Source organism: Ictidomys tridecemlineatus, chromosome 7 (genome assembly GCF_052094955.1).
Source record: "Ictidomys tridecemlineatus isolate mIctTri1 chromosome 7, mIctTri1.hap1, whole genome shotgun sequence".
Classification (NCBI taxonomy): Eukaryota; Metazoa; Chordata; class Mammalia; order Rodentia; family Sciuridae; genus Ictidomys; species Ictidomys tridecemlineatus.
Genome location: NC_135483.1, coordinates 39,421,529 through 39,438,905, shown reverse-complemented (window position 1 = coordinate 39,438,905; position 17,377 = coordinate 39,421,529).

Sequence of the window (17,377 nt, the reverse complement as noted above, 5' to 3'; positions counted from 1 at the left end):
GTGTGTGTGTGTGTGTGTGTGTACTAATTAAAATAATAATGATGATATTAGAAGAGAGATCAGTAGAGTAGAGCAAACACATCAGAGGGAGAGAGGAGGGGAGACAAAGGGAAGGTACTGGGGAATGATATGGATCAAATTATGTTATGTTCATAGACAAATTTGGCATAATGAACCCCACTATTTTGTGTAATTATAATGTACCAAAAATAATAGAAGAGAGAATCATTGATTTTGAATCTTGGATTGGGCTTGTTGAGGTATAAAAATATGTCGACGCTGTAGTTGTTGCTTTGAGATTTATTTGATCTCATCTAATCTTTCAACAACTGTAGAAAGTGGACATTTCATTTACATTATATAGATGAGAAGACTTGAGTTACACATGCAGAGACATGCCTGAATCACACAACTAGTATATGGCAGAGCCTGAGTTTGAAAATAGATCTTTTTGATTTCAAAGAAGTTATAAAAAAACAGCTTGCATTGTGGTGATTTTTTAACCAAATATGAGTCCTTGAATTCAATAAAGAATTTTAAACCAATTATATTTATTGTTGAAACTGTTGTGTGTGTTCTTCTATAATCGCCTTATGCTATTTTTATGTATTCATGTCAAATAGCTTTCCTTATTTTCTGGAGGTTTTTTTCCCCTTTTCTTTATGAAATACAACTTTTACAATGTTTTTCTCATCTCTAAAAACTTAGGAAATATTAATCCTGTTTTAATTTAGTTGATAGTCAGTCTTGAACTATTCAAAAATATTTTTATAATATGCTATTTTTTCCTGGTAAACAAAGCCAAGTGTGTATGTATTTTGATTTTTTTGTACTGGGAATTGAACCCAGGGGCATTTAACTACCGAGCCACATCCCAAGTCCTTTTTGTATTTTTATTTAGAGACAGGGTCTTGCTGAGTTGCTGAGTCTGTCTCTGAACTCATAATCCTCTTGTCGCAGTCTCCCAAACCTCTGGGACTGCAGGCATGCGCCACCATACCTGGTTTGTATTTTGAATTTTTCAACGTAAAATGTTTTTACATTTTTCTTCTTCTCCCACCCTACATTTCCCCTTACTTCTCTTAAGTGCGTGTAATTTTATTAATACATAACTTTTGTCTATAGAGCCTTTTAATAATTAAATCTTTTAAACATATTTCACCCTGATATTATCTGCTGTGAGTTCAGCTACATAAATATAATGCTGTTTTCTCTATATTCTGGCAATAGTTTGCTTGACAATCAAATGAATATCCTATCTTTCAATATTATAATTGTAATTAATGTTTTTTAAAATTAAAAAATATTTTAGTGTAGTAGATGAACATGCAGTATCTTTATTTATTTTTATATGGTGCTGAGGATCGTACTCAGTGCCTTACACATGTGAGGCAAGTGCTTTACCACTGAGCTACAGCCCCAAGCTGGAAATAATGTGTTTTACTGGGGTTTTTAAATGGAAGGGCAAACAGATGTAAAGGGAAATGTAATAGATCTAAATACATATATTTTATAAGAGGAAGCTAATAGATAAACAATCAAAAAAGGTATTATAATCTTATGGAAAAATACCTAAAATATAAGTAGTTGCTGGGGAGATATAAGTGTGAGATGGAAACTACTATTTTTCATTACATATTTTTTAAAATGTTTGATTTAAAAAAATGTGATCTGGTTTTAAAAGTAGATCTATGAATATGTTTTTAAAATAAAAATTGGCATATATGTGTCAGTATAGTATATATACTATTATATATAACTATATTGTACTAACTAATAAATTAAAAAGTGGCATATATGCTAAATTTCTGGTCTAAAAATAAACAGAATAAATGTGGAAGAGTATAGCATACATCCATGTCACTTTTCCTTGTCTTCTCAAAGAAGTGTCATATTTTCCAAAATGGAAATGGGAGAGAGATGAACACAAGGATAATTAGATCAGGTGAACATCCTCAAGAATATACCTGGTAGCCTGCCCATTCCTACCTGGTCATGGCCATAGAAATCATTGGCTGATTTGGAGATCTCAGTTTGGAGGAGTCCTACCGATGTTCTACTTCTTATTGGGGAGTAGGGAGGCAGCAAGTCCCCAGAGTTCCTTATGACACTGTGAGTCAGGCAAACAGCCAATATCAAGTGCCAAGGCAGACTTGGGTCACCCTCTAGATCCTCCATGTGGCTCAGTGGGAGTGCAGGCTGGCAAATTCTTTCCATGTGACAGATCTTGTACAGGACCTAAACCTGAGGCTGGAAGACTTGTAGGGTGGAGACATCATAGTATTGTGGTGTGACCCATAAGAACAGGGGCTAGCAGATGGGAGTAAGGTCATCTCAGGGGTGGCCAGCAGACAAGGGATGATGACTAAGGACTGGATAGAACCGTAGTCATCTCAGCAGATGCTTGTGTTGAGCAAGTCATTTCCAAGGTGAGAAGGTGCCTCTGAGGAGATGCTGCTATGTAAAGCCCCGTGGCTCTAGGGTGCTTCCCTCCATTACCCTCTCAGAGAGATTTAGAAGGAAATACTTCACTGAATTTGTCAGAATTCTTGGTTACAGACAAAAAAAAAAATCCAACTCTGTTTAACATCAGCAGAAAAGGAATTTACGGGAAGGATACCAGAGAGTCCTCAGAATCAGTGGGCTTAGAGAAGGGTGGACCGCCTTCAGCCAAAACCACAGCACAGGAAGCGCCTGGTTAGATGCCGATGACATGACCACTGGCATCACCACAGTCAGAAATGGACACAGGACATCACTTAGTCGATTTCCGCCACTCCCAGAATAGGGCTTTGGATGCTACTGTTGCCACTGCTGCCAGAATAAATTCTCCAGGGTCCCTCACTTCCAACTCACTGCTAATTCAAAGTCCTGGGTAGGACTATCATATTGGCCATCTTCTGGCTACTTGGGAATAGGGAGTGGACCCACCTTTGGCTTTAATTCTGCTGGGGTGGGACATTTCCCCATTTATTGGGGCATTCCTCATCACACCCCCCCCCCAATGAAAGAAGGTTCACATTGAGATAGTCAAAAAGGACAGTGTCCAGCACTCATGAATGAGACTATCTTGAAGTAAGCTCATTTGCCTGGAAGTGATTCGTATTGATTTCTGCCCCTGAAAAGGAATGGGAGTCTATGGCACAATCTAAATTCAATCAACAGGAAAAGATAAACTTGGATTTGCACACACTTGAGCTTGAGAAATCCGTATCTGCTTTATTCAGTAGAATAAAGAACACCTTACTCTTGCACATGAATGAGTGAATGGTCAGTTTAACTGTCACAACCACTGGGCTGCAGTATTACCCCATTTTCTAGCCAGGAAGCTGAAGGTCAATGAAGTTAAGTGACTTTCACGTTAGTAATTGGGAGAGCAAAAAGTAAATCTTGGGGTTTTGTTCACAAGCCCTGAACCCTGTCTATTGCATTGTGATTTATTTTCATGCTATAAGGTCCAGATGGTTACTATATTAACCTACTCTTATATCATCTTTCTGAAATTCTGCCCCCACAATAGAACAGGAAAATAACATGGGGTTATTGTGCCTTAAAGGGGAGTCTGTGCATATGTCTGAAATACTGCATGTTTCCTTCAAATGCAATAATGATATTTAATAAATCCAGCAGAATTCTTCCTTCTTAGGTCACTGTCCAATGCCACCAGAGAAGAAGAATTAGGAACAAAGAATGAGGTGCCCTTTGCCCAGCCACCACATTTTATTCTATTAGTTTCCCAAGCTCCTTCCTTCTCCTTGCACTCCCTGGGTAGCAGTAGGAAAGGAAAAGAAGAAAAAGGTGCTATCCAGGTAATATTGTCTGCTATACTTTATCCTGACGCACTTGGAGACATCTCAGATCCCTAGGCGGTTTACCTCCTCTTAGCTGAGCACAGCATTTAGGAGGCAGGAAATGTTTAAGACCAGAACTCTAAGAGATGTAAGTAAGAAACATATCTGTTTTCCATTAAGGAGATTAACTTCTCTGTTGGGATTGTTGTTATAGGACTAGGTCAAGGGGCTGCTTGGAGCTGACTGATGCCTCTTCTGACTGGGTGGCATTAACCACCTCTTAGCTCTTCCTCTGAAGCAGGTGGTCTCTCTTTCCAAACCTGCCTTTCTCTGACAGAATCAGACACCTTTCTCTGACAGAATCAGATGCCCTACTCTAAGTACTGACACAACAGGGTAATAAGAGTGAGTCCTTGTTTTTAGGATGTTTGAAAATATGAAAGGAACCATGTGCCAATGTATTTTATAACTGTTCGATAAAGCTGATCCCATGCTGAATTGCAAACTAATTATATTTTAGAGTGAAAATAAAATCTTATGTTGATTTTCTACATAACATCTTTATTTCTTATTTCTGTCAGCCCAACCCTGGTATAGTACTTCACATGGAGTCACTGCATAGTAAACATTTGATAAATAGAAGAATGAAAACCCTCCGGAGTTTTGATTGATAAGCAAAAGAAAGAAAACTCTCTGGAGCATTCATGCAAATCTGTACAGCCCAACAAAATGGATTTATAGTAGACTATAAGAGGACAATGAAGAAAGTATATGAAAAATAATTGACAACTGGTTGCAGCTATTAATAGTTGTTCTGAATCTGCATGCCTACCTACCTTTTCTTTCTTCCTTCCTTTCTTCTTTCCTTCCTACCAATTTTTATTATGGCAACTTTCAAACAGACAAAAATGTTGAGGGAATTTTCCAATGAACCTCCAATATATCTATCACCAATCTTTAATAACTATCCATTTTCCACCTCATCTTTCTCCACTCACCTTTTTTTTGCCTGTTCTTTGGGGGTTATTTTAAATCAAAATCCAAACAGTATACAAATCCACCTACAATTATTTTAGTCTATATCACAAACAGAAGAGGAATTTAAAAATCTACAACAGCAGAAACCATTATTATCCCTCTACATTAACAATCATCAATCCATAATACCATCTAATATTCAACTTGCATTTTCGTCTCTTCCAACCTTCCTATGAGATTTCTTCTTCAGTGTTCCTTTGTGGCTTTAGACTCTGGCTTTCCTTCTCCATTAGAGATAGGATCTTCAAATCCTAATTGAGTTTATACACTTGTTAACTGAATAATTTACATCTCCATTAATTCACTGAAGACTGAATGAGCACCTAAAATATGACTAGCACTCTGGAAGGTGGATAAGATGACATCAAAGAGCTTACTGTTCCGAGGGGGATGTGGTAGGCTTGGATGTCCCTCTAGCACTGGACACTCAGCATGATAAAAATCAACCTAAGTTCATCTTGCCTCTGAAAGCCAGATTCCCTTAAGGTGTTGCTAATGTGAGGCAGCGGCCTCCCCATTCTTCATGCCTCCCAGGTTGTACACTCTTGTTGATTTTTCTTCATCCTCTGTATCCTGTTGTTTTCAAATCTGGCTAATATTCTTTTCTTTATCCAATTACCCCACCCCTAGGAGAGCAGTTGTCAGGGATGAAATAAGCCAAATAAGCTGTGTTAGAATTTTTGTGGGTCCTGTCTTCTCTGTTGGGACAAACTGAGAAGGTGGTGTTAGGAGATCTTAGGGTACAGAGTTCAGCATTGCTGGACTAAAGGAGGCTTATGAGATGGGTCCAAGGATGAGGATAGAAGAACATGGGAGAAGGAACCCAAGTCATAACCAGAAAACAGCATCACATATCCCATATGATGGCTGTGGCAGCCAGAGAATGGGCACAAAGCTGTGATGGGGAATGTTGAGAATGAGATAGAGTGAGGATTAGGGCTGACTCTGGCAGATCTGCTTAGAATTTCAGTTAGAAGCAGAGAATCAGAGTTTGGTCCCCTCCTTTACTTACTAGTTTTCTTGCTGAGTAACAAGTGACTACAAATTTAGCAGCTCCATAAAAAAACCCATTTATTATCTCATATTTCTATGGGTCAGAACTCTAGGCAACTCAGCTGGTTCTGGGCTCAGCGTCTCCTAAAGCTGGCAGCAAACTATTGGCCAGCCAGAGATCTTCCTGAGAGGCTGGAGAAATCAACTGTCATTTTTATTAATTCTTTAGGTTACCAAAGAGAAAAAAAAAGACTGTCTTCAAATGATGGGGGTGATTTCTACTTTTCCTACAGCTTTCTATGCCATAGCTCGGACACTAACCAAGAACACCACCTTCCTACCTGTGCACTCAGCTTGGACAATGGTTTATATTCTCCTTACTTAATATAAAATTCGATGCTCTTTGTTTATTAAAAAACATAAGCACACATAGAATCTTTTATAGGTTTGAAAAGATTCATGTTTCTCTGTGTGTATGTTTTTATTTAAATCAAATTCTTGTAACTTCATGACCTCAGCCCATTGAAAATTGAGATGCAAGCCCCCCTCCCCCGCCATTGCCTTTCCTCATTGATCTAGGGCCATCTGGAGCATTGAGTGTATTTAACACAGGATCACTTCAACAGTAAAATTTCTAGTTGGTTTTTGAGAAAGACCCTTAGTTTACAAAAATTGTGAAAAACAAGCCTTTTACTTTTCTGACTTACTACATACATCTCCTATTTTCTAAAAGGATTCATGAGTTTGTTAATGCTCATTTTTATTTCTTAGGTTAACATTTGAAAATGACTGAAAAAATTGGATGGCCTAAGCGATTTACCTGAAAATGCCTTGGTTTTATTATTTTATTCTCTTTTATTGTTGAGTAATAGTCCATTGTGTATATATTCCACATTTTCTTTATACATTTATTTGCTGAAGGGCATCTAAGTTGGTTCCACTATTTAGCTATTGTGAATTATGCTGCTGTAAACATTGATATGGCTGTGTCCCTGTAGTATCCTATTTTTAAGTCCTTTGGGTATAAACTGAGGAGTGGGATAGTTGGGTCAAATGATGGTTCCATTTCTAGTTTTCCAAGGAATCTCCATACTGCTTTCCAGATTGGCTGCACCCATTTGCAGTCCCACCAACAATGTATGAGTGTGTCTTTTTCCCCACATCGTTGCCAGCACTTATTGTTGTTTGTATTCTTAATAGCTGCCATTCTGACTGGAGTGAGATGAAATCTTGGAGTAGTTTTGATATGCATTTCTCTAATTGCTAGAGATGCTGAACTTTTTTTCATATATTTGTTGATTGATTGTTTATCATCTTCTAAGAGGTGTCTATTCACTTCCTTGGCCTATTTATTGACTGGGCTATTTGTTTTTTTGGTATTTATCTTTTTGAGTTCTTTATATACCCTAGAGATTAGTGCTCTATCTGATGTGTGAGTGGTAAAATTTTGCTCCCAAAATATAGGCTTTCTATTTACCTCACTGGTTATTTCTTTTGCTGAGAAGAGGGTTTTTTAGTTTGAATCCATCCCATTTATTGATTCTTGATGTTAATTCTTGTGCTACAGGAATCTTCATGTCAGATTAGGAAATTGGGGCCTAATCTGACATGATGGATATTTGGGCCTACTTTTTCTTTTAATAGGTGCAGTGTCTCTGGTTTAATTCCTATGTCGTTGATTTACTTTGAGTTGTGTTTTGTGCATGGTTAGAGATAGAGGTTTAATTTTATTTTGTTGCATATGGATTTCCAGTTTTCCTAGCACATTTGTTGAAGGGACTGTCTTTTCTCCAATGTACATTTTTGGTGACTTTGTCTTATATTAGATAACTGTAATTATGTGAGTTAGTCTCTGTGTCCTCTATTGTGTACCAATGGTCTACCAGTCTAGTTTGGTGCCAATACCATGCTGTTTTTATTACTATTGCTCTGTAGTTTAATGTCTGCTATAGTGATGCCACCTGCTTTACTCTTCTTGCTAAGGATTGCTTTAGCTATTCTGGGTCTCTTATTTTTTCTAGATGAATTTAATGACTGCTTTTTCTATTTTTATGAGGAATGTCATGGGTATTTTGTTTGGAATTGCATTAAATCTGTATAATGCTTTTGGTAGTATGATCATTTTGACAATATTAATTCTGTCTATCCAAGAAAAAGGGAGATCTTTCCATCTTCTAAGGCCTCCTTTAATTTCTTTCTTTAGAGTTCTGTAGTTTTCATTGTACAGCTCTTTCACCTCTTTTGTTAGGTTGATTCCCAAGTATTTTATTTTATTTTATTTTGAGGTTATTGTAAATGGAGTAGTTTTTCTCATTTCCTTTTCAGAGGATTTGTCACTGATATACAGAAATGCCTTTGATTTATGGGTGTTGATTTTTGTATCCTGCTACTTTCCTGAATTCATTTACTAGTTCTAGAAGTTTTCATGTGGAATTCTTTAGGTCTTCTAGGTATCATCAGCAAATAGTGTCAATTTGAGTTCTTCTTTAATTATCCATATCTCTTCAATTTCTTTTGTCTATTTGCTTTAGCCAGTGTTTCAAGAAATATGTTAAATACAAGTGGTAAAAGAGGGCATCCCTGTCTTGTTCCAGTGTTTAGAGGGAATGCTTTCAATTTTTCTCCATTTAGAATGAAGTTGGCCTGGGGTTCAGCATAGATAGCTTTTATGACATTGAGATATGTTCCTGTTATCTCTAATTTTTCTAGTGTTTTGAACATGAATGGGTGCTATATTTTGTTAAATGCTCTTTCTCCATCTATTGAGATGAGCACATAATTCTTATCTTTAAGTCTATTGATGTGATGAATTACACTTACTGATTTCTGTATGTTGAACCAACTTTGCATCCCTGGGATGAACCCAATTTGATAGTGGTGAACTATCTTTTTGATATGTTTTTGTATTTGATTTGCCAGAATTTTATTGAGAATTTTTGCATCTTTGTTCATTAGAGATATTGATCTGAAGTTTTCTCTCTTTGATGTGTCTTTGCCTAGTTTTATAATCTGGATGACACTGGCCTCATAGAATGAATTTGGAAGTGCTCCCTCTTTTTCTAATTTCTGATGAAAATACATTGAAGAGTATTGGTATTAATTCTTCTTTAAAGTCCTTTAAATTGTAGAACTCAGCTGTGTATCCATCTGGACCAGGGCTTTTCTTGGTTGGTAGGCTTCAGATGGCTTCTTCTATTTCATTGCTTGAAATTGTCCTGTTTAAATTGTGTATATCATCCTATTCACTTTGGACAAATCATATGACTGTAGAAATTTGTTGATGCCTTTGATATTCTCTATTTTATTGGAGTACAAGTGTTCAAAATAATTTCTAATTATCTTCTGTATTTCTGTAGTGTCTGTTGTGATATTTCCTTTTTCATCACATATGTTTATAATTTAAGTTTTGTTTCTCCTTCTCTTCATTAGCATGAAGGATTTGTCAATTTTATTTATTTTTTCTAAGAACCAACTTTTTGTTTTGTCAATTTTTTCAATTATTTCTTTTGTTTCAATTTCATTTCTGATTTTAATTATTTCCTGTATTCTACTGATTTTGGTGTTGATTTGTTCTTCTTTATTCTAGGGCTCTGAGATGTAATGTTAAGTCATTTATTTGTAGACTTTTTCTTCTTTTAAGTAATGTACTCCATGCAATGAACTTTCCTCTTAATACTGACTTCGAAGTGTCCCAGAGATTTTGGTATGTTGTATCAATTGTTCTCATTTACCTCTAAGAATTTTTTAATCTCCTCCTTGATGTCTTTTGCAACCCACTTTTCATTCAGTAGCATATTATCTAGTCTCTAGGTGTTGGACTAGTTTCATTTTTTATTTTATCATTGATTTCTAATTTTATTCCACTGTGATGTGATAGATTGCAGGGTAGTATCTCTACTTTTTTATATTTGTTAAGAGTTGCATTGTGGCATATTATATGTTCTATTTTAGAGAAGGATCCATGTGCTGCTGAGAAGAAAGTATATTCACTCATTAAAGGATGAAATATTCTATATATGTCAAGTAAGTCAAAGTTATTGATTTTATTATATTATTACATTCTATAGTTTCTTTGTTCAGCTTTTGTTTGGATGATTTATCTAGTGGTGAAAGAGGTGTGTTAAAGTCACCAGATTTAATGTGTTGAAGTCTATAGACTCTTGAACTTGAGAAGGATTTGTTTGATGAACATAGATGCTCCGTTTTTGGGGGCATATATATTTATAATTGTTATGTCTTGTTGGTGTATGTTTCCTTTGAGCAGTATAAAATGTCCTTCTTTATCCCTCTTGACTAACTTTATCTTAAAGTCTACTTTATTTCATAAGAGAATGGAAACTCCTGCTTTCTTTTGCAGTCCATGTGAGTGGTATGATTTTTCCCCAATCTTTCACCTTCAGTCTGTGTATGTCTTTTTCTATCAGATGAGTCTCTTGGACGCAGAATATTGTTGGGTTTTTTTGTTGTTGTTGTTGTTTGATCTAATCAGCTAGCCTGTGTCTTTTGATTGGTGAATTTAGGCCATTAGCATTCAGGGTTATTATTGAGACAGGATTTATATTCCCAGCCTTATTTGTTTATTTTTCTTATTACTTGACTTGATTTCTCCTTTGATTAGTTTTTCCTTTAGTATAATACTTCATCTGCTGATTTTCATCATTGTTTTTCATTTCCTCTTCACTGAATATTTTACCAAGGATGTTCTATGGTGCTGGTTTTCTAGCTGTAAATTCTAACTTTTATTTATGATGGAAGGTTTTTATTTCATCATCAAATCTAAAGCTTAATTTTGCTGGATACAAGATTCTTGGGTTGGCATCCATTTTCTTTCAAAGCTTCATATATGTTGTTCCAGGATCTTCTAGCTTTCAGAGTCTGAGTTGAAAAATCTGCATATAACTTAGTTGGTTTCCCCCTATATGTAATCTGATTTCTTTCTCTTGTGGCTTTTAATGTTCTCTCCTCACTCTGTTTCTTAGGCATTTTCATTATAATGTGCCTTGGTGTGGATCTATTGTGATTTTGTATATTTGGTGTCCTGTAAGCCTCTTGAATTTGGTTTTCCAATTTGTTTTTCATGTTTAGAAATTTTTCTGATATTATTTCATTGAATAAATTGTTCATTCCTTTGGTTTGGATCTCTATGCCTCCCTCTATCCCAATAACTCTTAAATTTGGTCTTTTTATTTTATTCCATATTTCTTGAATGTTCTGTTTATGGTTTCTTATCATTTTCACTGTGTGGTCTACATTCTTTTCAAGATTATATATTTTTATCTTCATTGTCTGAAGTCCTGTCTTCCAAGCAGTCTAATCTGTTAGTGATGCTTTCAGTAGAACTTTTAATTTGGTTAATTTTTTTCTTTCAATTCAAGGATTTCTGTTTGGTTTTTCTTTAGAACCTCTATCTCCCTATTAAAGTATTTTTTTTTTTGCTTTCTGTATTTGGTTATGTAGCTCTTAGTCAAAATGATCTTTTGCTGCCTGTATTTGCTCTCTTATATCATCCTTTAATTCACAGAAAATTTTAATTATGTACATCCTGAACTCCTTCTCTGTAATTTCTTCTGTGTTCTGGCCACGGATTCTAATAATTCTGTTTCTTGGTTTGTTTGGGGCACTTTCTTCCCTTGTCTTTTCATGGTGCTGTCTTCCCTTCTAGCTCTATGGATCTGAGGCATTACCGTTTTTACCCTATGGGCTTATAGAGCCCTTGTAGGATTCAAATACTTCTCCTTTGAGGGGAAGGACAATATTAACAGATCGCAATAAAGAATATACCACCTAAAAACAAATAGTTGCTAATAGATGTTTACAGTTTGTTCACAATGTACAGAAATGGTGAATTCAATTATTATCTACAAAATAATCAGTAGGCTTTGAAAGGGTTTACGTTTCTGTTGGTGGACAAAAAACCAGGGGTGACCTGTAGGAAGATATGCTGAGGAGGTAGGAGGTGAGGATATAGAGTTGTTATATCTTGGTAAGTGCGAAAAAGAAATCTAAAGACAAAGGTTAGTAACAGGTGAATAGAGAAGAAGTAATTTTGGGTAGACAGTAAGTGGGAAGACAGTAGAGTGCATAAAACTAACACACATATATATATTAAGAACTATTAAAAAATTAAAATAGTAAAAATTGGAGAAAAAATAAAAACAAACAAAAAAGAAAAATAATAAGTAGCACCACTGTAATATACTTTTCAGTTGTCTCAGTCCTCAATATCCTAATTCATGCAAAGTACTTGGTTTCATATATGTTGGGGATGTGAGGGCGGGAAAATAGAGAGGGATAAGAAAAAAAAAATAAGAAAGAAACAAGGATTGTTTTGGTTGGAGATCAGTATCTTTCCTGCTTCCCTTCTCATCCAGTAGGTGGGGTCGTTGTTGGTTAGTATCTCTGCCCTCAGGATGGTGAAGGTAACTAGGGAGGGAGGGTTGGTCCTGGGTAGGGGGGCACCTGGAAGTGGGGTGTGGCACCCGCCACTGCTCGAAGGGAGACTGCATCTCAGGGATCTCTTTTGGGGCCTGGGCCCGTGATGTGAGTGCCTGGTCTTATCTCCTTATCTTGCCTGAAGACCTCCCAGTTCCTGGTCTCTGTGTTAGTGTCTAAACTGTATCATTACTCCCTTACTGCTTCCTAATAAGGGACCTTTCTCTCCAGGGCTCTTGTGTGTGGCACTTTGAGTACGCTATGCACCTGCCCTGCTGAGAGCTGAATATTTTTGTTGGGCAGTCACTATGGAGTGTTAGCAGCTGCTGGGGAGAAGGGGGAGTTAGAAACTGGGTATCTGGCCAGCCAGAGTTCCAAACTTGGAGTTGCCCCCACTAAAGATGGTGATGAAGGTGACCCAAGATGGAGGCATTTGCTTTCAGCAGTGGGGCATGGGGTTGGGTGAGGAGAGCGTGGGGAGAGCCGGGATCTGGCTCTCTGGACAATGAGTTTGGAGACTGGGTCTGTGGTGTGCAGCGTGTAACTATGGCTGTCTGCAGAGCCTGTGTGAGTTCTCCAGTGCAGGTGGGCTATGGCCCATTGCTGCCGAGTCCCAAGATGGAGGAGACTAGGGTAGCCCCTCGTTGGTTGATGGGGGTCAACACAGGAGTGTGGCTGAGTGGGAGATGCATCTGGTATTTTTGCTTAGGTGGGTGGCCAAAAGTTTTGCTTGGGTGATGATGCCAATGGTCCCACTTGGGTACCCGGTAGTCCTGGGTGGGCAAGGAATTGGGAGACCTACTCTGACGCTGAGGCCTGAAGCCCTGCATGGGCACAGTGTCTGTGATTCCTGGGTGGAAGCAGGAATATCTCTCAAAGAGAAGCAGTATTCTCATTTCTTGAGTCCCAGTTCATGGAACGACACAGAATATTGCCTCCCTCTAGCCTGTTATCTTGGATCCCCTCCACCGCAAACGGGATTTTTAAAAATAATACATTTACTAGAAACTAAAATCTGATCCATTATTTTGAAAGTCAATGTCAATCTTAGACAGAGTTCTTAGAAGACCAAAGTAGTCCCAGGGGTGTTTAAAAGTTGGATTCATAGGGTTAGGTGTGTCAAAAGACAAAATGACAACAAATTTAGTTTGAAGATCTAATTTGCTTATATCTGTGATTCTCAAATTGGGCAACACCTCATTCTATTAAATAGAATAAGTGTTACAATGAGCTAAATCCAAAATTTTGACTTTATAGTTAAAAAAATGGGAGGGAGAAAGTAGAAATGGAGAACAACAACAACAAATAAAACATGTTGGTAGATTCAAAGGTAATTTCTTTATAAAAGTTAAAGCAGAGGGGACTCCCTTATCCTGCCAGATAAAATTGACTTGTTGGGGAATTTGGCTATTATTTCTTTCCTTCCTAATTTCTTTGAAGGTCAGATAAACAATTTAGTTTTGGGTTTGTGGCTTGGAAGGACCCTTAGCATGAGTAACTTGGTTTTGCCTGTTGGTCATGGCGCACAAATTTAGTCCAATCCAGTGGGTTCTGATGAATTTTATCAGATAGGTATGATTATTTGATCAAAGCAAGATGACCAGATTGATTACAGTATTTTCAGGTTAGCTTCCCAATCCGTAACGCATTTGACCTAGTTTCAACTATGTCAATAATAGATAGCACCCTAAAGAAAACTATCTAATTTCAAAATTGTTCCTATACAAGGTCTTCATATATTTCAAGGTTTACGTTCTATTTTCTCCAATACTTGAATTGGCTAAGAAGGGTTTTGGGGATAGTGCTGGTGCTCCAGTTCCATTCTTCTTCTTCCTTTTTTTCTTTCCCTGAGCAGATCCAGGTAGGACCCAGACAGTGACAATGGAAATGCCTGGCCCATGGTCAGTGCTCTCTAGTTTTTTTGAATAAATGAATGAATGGCAAGCTTTGCATAAACGCAGGAAGTCTGGATTCTTCTGGAGTGCGGTTTAGCTTCACTAAGGCAGCAGGTGATTTTCAGTAACCGCTTCCCCTGGGCTTCCTCGGAGCCCAGCAGCGAGTGTTGCTGTGACCTCAGTCCTGCTGGCACTTGCTGCAAAGGGAGGACGTGCAGGTTCAGAAATCTTGTGAAATAAAGTCAAGAAAATTTACAGGATGCCTGCTGGGCAGGGGGTACCAAAAAGACCAAATGGGAGTTTATGTAGTGACTGTACCGGCAAAAACTTCCCCTGGTGGCTGGCTGTGAAGTCCAGAATTTGGCTCCTAATGTCATCAAGAGTGACACATGTTATTGATGGCACTGCTGCCTGGAATCCACTTGAATCTTGCAGATTTTTCTCTCTCTCTCTCTCTTGGTCACGTTCCCCAATTCCCTCCCCCCGGTCTCTGTCACAGGCTCTCCATGTTTCCCAGGTTGTGGTGCACAGGTTTGGGGAAAGCAACTCTGCTTAGGGTCTGCCACGGTGGAGAGGCATCTCCTCCTCTGACAGTCACATTCATGAACTTGGGGTCGTACTTCAAGAACATCTAAAGATGATTCAGCACCAGCATGAGGTACTTTGAGATTTTTGGCATTTTCCGAGCTACCGGGGAGGGGGATAAAAAGGTGGAAATGAATCACTTCATGTAAATAAAACTTCAATAATACTTTTCTGGGAAAAAAACAGACACAGCCCATCATAGAAACGACAGTCTCTGTGCCAAGAGGGAAGTGAGCAGGGAGCAGCTTAAACAACCACCAGGTCACCTCCTGGAGTAATTCGGTCTTGCTCCTGGAGAAAATATGGGATTATTCAGGAAGGAAAAGTGAGGAAGATAAATATGTGGGTAAATATCATGATGAGAATCATAGTTAATAGTAGTCAGAGGAAACGGTAAAGCACCTGGGCAGGGAGGTGTTAGGAATTCCTTCATCCTGGAGCCTTAAGAGAAGGTTCTAGAATGATTGCTGTTATCATTATTATTATTACTATTGTTTGCAGAGAAATTTTGCAGTGGCTAGTGGTTAGCATTTGTTCCTTGTCCTGATAAGGCTAGAGTGGAATCTTGATCTGTTCAAACAGTTTCTTCACTCGAGATTTATTACAAGGCCAAAATTCCAAGTGCTCCCTTCACATCTTTGAACTTCACAAGACAGCAAAGGCCTAAGTGTGAGTGTCTCTGCTATCATCAAATATGCCCCCACACATGGAAAAGATGCCCTTTCAGCTAATGGTCTCATTGGCTACCTAGCAGCACTCAGTCTAGTCCTTAATGCTCTTTGAAATTCAAAGAAGTTAATCAAATCCAACCATGGGAACTAGGGGGGGCACTTCACCCTCTTGATATTATATCCACTGCCTCCCACAGCCCCTAGTTGCTTAGTTTATTCCCAAGGAAACCCTTGTGGGAGCCAGCATGGCATATGGGAGCCAAGATGGGAGGATATGCAACTAATAAACTGCTATCAGTTTCACCTGTCCAGAATCAGGTGTTGGATACTCCACCACCTCCTATATTTTAGGGTAGGGATTCCTTCACCAGTAGGGTAAATGGGAGGTTATCAGAAGATGGGCACCCTCATGACTTCTAGGCACCAGTCAGTTCTTGCTTAATCCAGTTTCTAGAGACAGTTGCCTGAAGATAAACAGACTCAATACATAAAATAAGGAATCAGTAGGGATAGACCTCACCTTCTGATCCAGTGAAGTTTGGAGCAAGCCTCATAATCCAAAGAATCATGAATTTTAACTTACCCAATAAAAATACTGGATTCCATCTTACTCTATCTTCACACACCTATCTTTCCCTAAAATTAAAAAAAAAATCTTTATAGCATTTGGCACTTAGCTATTTATGTCTGGAAACCATAGTTCTTGAGGTCTCTTGATTGAAATACCTAAGATGAATTTCTTCTAGAAACAAAAATATGGAAAACAATGAAAAATTTAGTAATACAAACTAGAATTCAGAAAGATGGTACTACCTCAGGTACTTTCCAGCTTATGTAAAGCAGCCACATTACTAAACAGAGGTTAATTGCACCGACTGATAATTATTACGTTATATTTGATTTTGTTATTCTCAATGTCAAAGAATATTTGGTTTTCCCTTTTCCCATATAGAAACTCAAAACACTATCAGCCTATGCAATATTTTCTTTAAGCTCGTCAATTTGTTGGAGAAATTTATTTAAAATAAGTTTTAAAAAATATATCTTCTCTTTACAAAATGAGTAATGCAAGCTGGGATGAGGAGCTATAAAGTTATTGCGAAAAAAAATTACACAGCAAAACTGCTATTTTTGGCTTTTAATTCCTACTGCTTTGCCAACTTGTTACAAGTTATACTTTTATCAAGGGATCACATACTTTTTCCATCTTGTTTCATCCTGAACCCTCAAATGCTACAGAGACCATGAGTACCATTTGATTTAATTAGCTAGTGTTGCTCTTGCTTGAAATATCTCCCAACTCTAACTATCTCTAAAAATAAGCTTCCTTTGAGTCCAGATTCTAAGCAACATAAATTGTATTCACAGGAGAGCAAAACATTACTTATCTATAATACATATGTTTATATCTCTAACTGGAATACTTTATCATGCAGTCCTTAGTATATGCTATAAAAAGATTGATCTATAAGAAGTTAGCAGGAACCCTTGGCATTCCTTAGAAATAATGCTTAATGAGAAACTTTAAAAGAATACTTAAAATTTGCTAAAATGAATTTTTATTACTTTTTAATTGGTGTATTATAATTACAATCATGGAATTCATTCTTACATATTTGTATAGGCACACAGTATAATAATTTACTCAGTTCTGTTCCCCAGTACCTTTTCTTTCCCTTCCCTTCTCCCTCCCCCTAAAAATGAATTTTTACAGAAAGTAATTTTATTTTATTCACTCCCTGTGAAACTTGAGATATTGAAGTTAAGCACTCATAATATGTAGTACACAGGTGCAGTTGCTATTTTTATTTTTAACAGGAGTCATTCAATGAATATTATTTTGGCATTGAAGTTAAATAATTTTGACCTATTTTACACAAAGACAGACTCCCTACAAACAAGGGATAGATTTATGTAAAGAATATTATTTAATAATCAAGAGTCTTTATTGGCCAGAATTCAAAGAAAACAA